The 5,637-nt window shown below is 40.5% G+C and overlaps 1 pseudogene; it reads right to left on the bottom strand.

Annotated features, from left to right (window-relative positions):
- Positions 1-4,727: 4,727 nt before the first annotated feature.
- Positions 4,728-5,237, bottom strand: LOC132772645 (PAT complex subunit Asterix-like; annotated as a pseudogene).
- Between the last annotated feature and the right edge of the window lie 400 nt (positions 5,238-5,637).

Below are 5,637 nucleotides of genomic sequence, written 5' to 3' on the forward strand. Positions count from 1 at the left end.
GAGGTTGAATGATCTTCTAAAAAAAATCACAAAATTGCAGATATGGAATGACAAACCAGAAAGGATCAAAATGCAAACCTTATAAACATTTGTCAGCTTTTCTAAGGGCAATAATTTACATTCCCAATAAAGTTTGTCAAATCAATACAGTCACAGTATGGCTTGGAATGTACACTGTGGAAAATACACACTTAGGAGAAACATGGGAAAATTAATATGCAAATACATGTGGCTCAGTGTACACTCTAGATAATATTAGAATTAGAACAGAACCCCCGTTGCACATTCTTGGTGCAGCCTCTCTAGCTGATGGAAGGGAACTAGAAATATCTTCCTTGTAGTGTTGTGTGAGTTCTTGGAGGTAAGGCTGTGCTCTAGCAGAACTTCTCCTCATGTTTCTCCTGTATGTGTGACTGGCATCTTCAGAGGATCTACATGGCCATACATCCCAGAAGTCACACAACACTGATTCTGGTCATGAAAGCCTTCAACAATACTTCTTCCTTGTGTTTTGATAGCTAGGAGGCTACTAGATGCTAAGGTGGACTGGGAAGGAACATTCAGGTCGGCACAACATATGGTCCTTCAGGTGTTGGCTCCCAGAATTTCTGGCCATTGGACAAGCTGGCTAAGGATTCTGGGACTTGGAAGCCCAAACATCTGGTGGGTTGCAGGTTGTGCAGGCCTGGAGAATATACATAACTTAATAGTATGACTATGAAGTATTACTGCATACTGACGTACTATGATCTGTAATCAGTTTGAGGCTGCATATTTGTAACTGCAATATTGGATGCCAGACATTAATTTTCGTCAGAAAAAACTCTGTTTTTTAAAAAAATTTCTTATGACCTTGCATACTTCTATCACTGTTTTTGCGGCCTCTTTTTAAAGTAAATCAAACCTTCCTTCAAGAGCTCTCCCTTCTGACATTTCTGTGGTGCCCTTTCCCCAGGGATGGAGATAAGGTAAGGTATGAATTGATGTTACCCTGTAGCTGTCTGACCTAGAAATTTGCTAAAAGAATACAAAAATAAGAAAAAAGAGGATTGAAAATAAACTATTGTACTTGGAGGCTACATTGGAGATAGGCAGGTAGAAAGAGTGCATGGAATTTCTTGTTTTGCTTTCAACATGCATGTACTTTGTTTGCTATGTTTGCTATATTTGCATCAAGTATTGCTTTTTCAATAAAAAGTTTGCAATGAGAAAGAAAGCAAAAGAGAGTAAGACAGAAGGACAAGGATCCTGCATAATCTTATATAGCCCACCCCTCCCCCATAAACACACCACACGTGCTTTTAAAAGCTCCTTGTGAATCTGTACTGTTTTAAATGTTTTCATTTCCATATGAAAGGAAAATTCCCCAAGCGACAGGCTGCACTTACTCCTAAAATAATCCACAATATGAGTGCTTCATTTAACACTGCTGAAACGCTGCTTGATTTAAAACTAGGGAGAGGAGCAGTTAGTAACATTTGTGAGATACAGTTATTTTTGCTGACCATAATTTCCTCCTTTTGCTCATCATTACAATGAATACTAGGGTCACCAATGAGTATCAGACACAAGAAATGCATGTGGCTATAGAGAGAAGTCTTTTTTTCTCTGACAGAAGTCTTTTTTCTCTGAGCTCATTGTTCTTCCCTTCATGTGGAGCCAGGCCTGTAGCGAGGGGGTGGTTTTAGGGGTTCAACCCCCCCCCCCCGAAATGTTTCAGATTTTTTTTAAAAAAACCTAGTTTACTCATGAATTTTAACTGGTTAACCAAATCCCCATGCTAAGTCTATGAGATGCAAAAAATTAAGAGTCCCTCCAGAACTGTAAGCACTATCTCAAGGAAATATTGACAATTTATTCACACTGTCATTACTTGCAGCAATAGCCGATGTAGTGAAGCAACCAAGTTGTGTGTGTGTGTGTGTGTGTTAAATGCTCTCATTAAGGAGGCCAGACTTGGTGGAGGTGGTTGACAGGGGTGGAGCTGCGGGCTATTGAATGTTGCTCTGCCCCTGCTGTGCTCTTTGCTTCAGCGTGAGCTAGGAGGCAGGTTTCAACCCCCCCCCCCCGAAATTTTCAACCCTCCCTGAAATTTTCAACCCCCCCCCCCGAATTTTTCACCCCTTCCCCCGCCGAAATTGTCAACCCTCCCCGAAATTTTTTTCTGGCTACGGCCCTGTGTGGAGCACCAACTAAATTGGTGTTGGCAGGAACAATAGTTCTAATGTGTTCATAAATACACAATAACGGGCTGGAAAGCTGTTACAAAAGGTAACTAAAGTACAATGTGTCATCTATCTAACAGGGCTACAGAAATACCTCTGAATTGTCTATCGATTAACCACCATCTCAGATATTAAAATCTATCTTCGCTTGCCTTGTCTTTTGCCACATTTCCAGACTCACTTATAGGGCATTCCTAGCTGGGCAAGGTAGCCAAGGGCTATTGTGACTCCAGACCCCTCTCAACATAAGCATATTGGAAATGTTTTAAAGACTACCTTGTCTTGTCCTGACTTTTTGCAGTAACTTGGTCCATGTTTCTATACTGGGGAAGCTTTGGCTTTGGTTTAACTTAGCATTCCTTCACCCTGCACCTTTCTCCATTTCTTTTTTGGCTCTTCAACCAGCAATCCTTAGCCAGCAGGGCAGTTCTTCTGAGAGGTTGCTCTGTTGGCTGATTTCTGAGAACATACTGCAGGAAATGAATTTTCCCTAATTGTCACTTCTTGCAGTTATCATATTTCTGAATTAGGATTGCACTGCCTGTCTTCATGCCAAAGGTGAGAGCAGTTTAATCTGTCCATTCACGACCTGAAATATGCATATGTAGAAGTTGTGCACTGATTGCCTCTCTTGTCTGCATTCAGTTTAGTGGGATTCCTCCCTGCCAAAGCTAGCTGAAGTCAGTGCTGGATTGAGGACCAATGAGGTCCTGTGCTAGTTAAGTTATGAGACCCCTTCCTTGGGCCCTGAAGGAGGTAGTCACAGTAGGCCCACACTTTGTAGCATGTTCCCATAAACTATCAATTCTATCATTCTGTCTGGAATTGCTCTGAAACAGAACACTTTCAAATTTAGAATTACACCACATAAGCAAAATCCATCATAAAAAATTGGCAGGAAGATTTATTTATTTTATTTATTTACCATATTTATATCCTGCCTTTCTCACCCCAGAGGGGACTCAAGGCAGCCTTACAACAGGCAGCAATTTGATGCCATACACACATAATATCAAATAAACAACTACAATTAAAACCAGACTATTAAAACCAGAATTATTAAAATCAACAATTAACATAACTCAAACAATTAACATAATTAAAACCAACAATTAACATAACTCAAACATAATCCAGGGCCGTTCCATTTGTCAGTCACATTGTTTCATAGTCACTTATTGCACTGCTCCAATTACTTGTCAAAAGCTTGGTCATGTCTTTTCCCCCCTGAAGGTCAGGAGAAAAGGGGCAGATCTGTTATCACTAGCTGAGGGTCCACCACTGAGAAATCCATGTATCTCATCCCCACCAATCACACCTGCAAAGGAGGTGGAACTCCCGCTTTCCAAGCCAACAGCACACCTTAGCAAAATGGTAAACCCGTCATTGCCTGTGGACCATCTGCATATTGATGAATGTGTTATTGAAAAATTTCAAGCTAATATTTTGGAATAATTTTTGCCCCACACGACTATTATAAAAAATCTTAATTATAATTTTAATTTATTAGCTGTATGTGGTGTCATGGTTGCTGTAGTTCCCCTTTCACAAACTTAAGTTATGTGAGTGTTTGAACTACTGAATTTTAAGGAGAAGATGGCAAAGGACCAAAAATATATTTCAGGTGTTAAATAGCTGAAAGCTCGGAATCAGGCACATGGAATAGGTTATTGCATTGTTACTCTTTGCCCTTTCCCTGAAGCATCCAGAAAATGCTTCATTTGCTAATACTGGTCTTTTATTATTATTCATAGAAATAATACTGAGTTCTATATAAAGTGACAATACTGCCAGTATTTACATACAGTGGGCCTTTGGTGTTCACTGAAGTTTGATTCAATGGTATCACAATCCATGGATGCTCAAATGCCATTATATACAATGGCACAGTAATGGCAAAATCAAATCAAGCTTTGCCTTTGGACATTTAAAAATATTTTCAAGGATGGTTAAATCTTTAGATGCAGAATCTGTGCCTGATTTTCTAATATGAAGTTTTCCAGCTCATAATGCTCAGTAAATTACAGCCTGTATTTTCTCATCTTCAACTCAGAAAGCTATCTGCTTTTCTCCATAAAGGGAACAGGGAGAAGTGAAGTAGCTAAAAGCACTTCATTCCTTTGACTTCTTCCCTGTATGGGAAAGAAGTAGGAGGAGATAAGCTGGCCTCCTTCAGATGGCATTTGCAGGCATCAGCTGTAAAGCTCGAAAACATTACCGTTTTGGGCAACAACTCCCAGATTCCCCACACAGCATGACCAGAGGAGGAAGAGAGGTGTAATGGGCAGAGAAGATCCATACAGTATTTTGCCTGGAAAACAAATAGCACCATGGCCATGACCGCAAAAAGTTCCAGGGTAGGATTTAGATGTTGAAATGCTTCCTCTTCCTAGTAGGACTAGTAGGAGCGGGGAAAGAGGGAGAGGCAGGTGGGTGGATTTAAGAATTATTTTAATTCTAATCTGAGGAATCTATGCCAAGTATGTTTGAATATGGATTACATTTTGTTTCTTTCCCAACAATAATTTTATTGGCATGTCAAAATGAGTTCTTCCAATACTTTTGCAACACCACAGTTTGTGAGAGTGGATCTGCATTGCCTGAGAAAATGGTCCTCTGTCAACAGGAAGGGGAGTTCTCCTTTGCAAGAGGAAGTCTGAAAAAGAACAGTTAGCACTTCACCAAGTAGGAGACATGGGCTGGGGGTTCTGAAGATAGGACATCACTACAGCAGAGATAGACAACATGAAGCTGCTCATCATCTGTTTGGTGTCTTCTGAGCTTCAAGAATTGGCAAAGCTGATGAACGAACAGTAGACAGCAATCCAGGCACACCACTTTAACTTCAACATCAAGCCACACATACTAAAAGTCATTCCCAAAATATTCATGTAGTCAGGTGTAGGGTCTTCCAGGGTTGGGTTGTTCTCTGTGGATGGAGGCTTGTATCTTAGGATGCAGTTGGGCCGCCAGAGGTCCACCATGTGGTTGCTGGACATCCCACCCTCGCAGCACGCCTTAAATATGGATTACATTTTAAATATTGATTACATTTGAAGGGTCCTCAGATTTGACAAATGGGGACTAAAATTCTGTTAGGAATGACACCAATGGGTTGTTGTAGGTTTTTCTGGGCTATATGGCACGGAAAAACCTACAACAACCCAGTGATTTCAGCCATGAAAGCCTTCGACAATACAATGACACCAATGTGGTATGATACCTGTTTAGACATGATACCTGATTATGCTGATAGATGCATTATTTAAATATTTCTATGAAGAAGTATCCAATATTCCTTTATATAAGCGGTTTTCCGTAGAGCAACCACATACAGCTCAATTCCTTCTCCCATGAGAGGAATGACCAATGGAATAGCTGAGAGGCTGCAAGTCCAAAGTGCAACACAAAC

Source organism: Anolis sagrei, chromosome 4 (assembly GCF_037176765.1).
Source record: "Anolis sagrei isolate rAnoSag1 chromosome 4, rAnoSag1.mat, whole genome shotgun sequence".
NCBI classification, from domain to species: Eukaryota; Metazoa; Chordata; class Lepidosauria; order Squamata; family Dactyloidae; genus Anolis; species Anolis sagrei.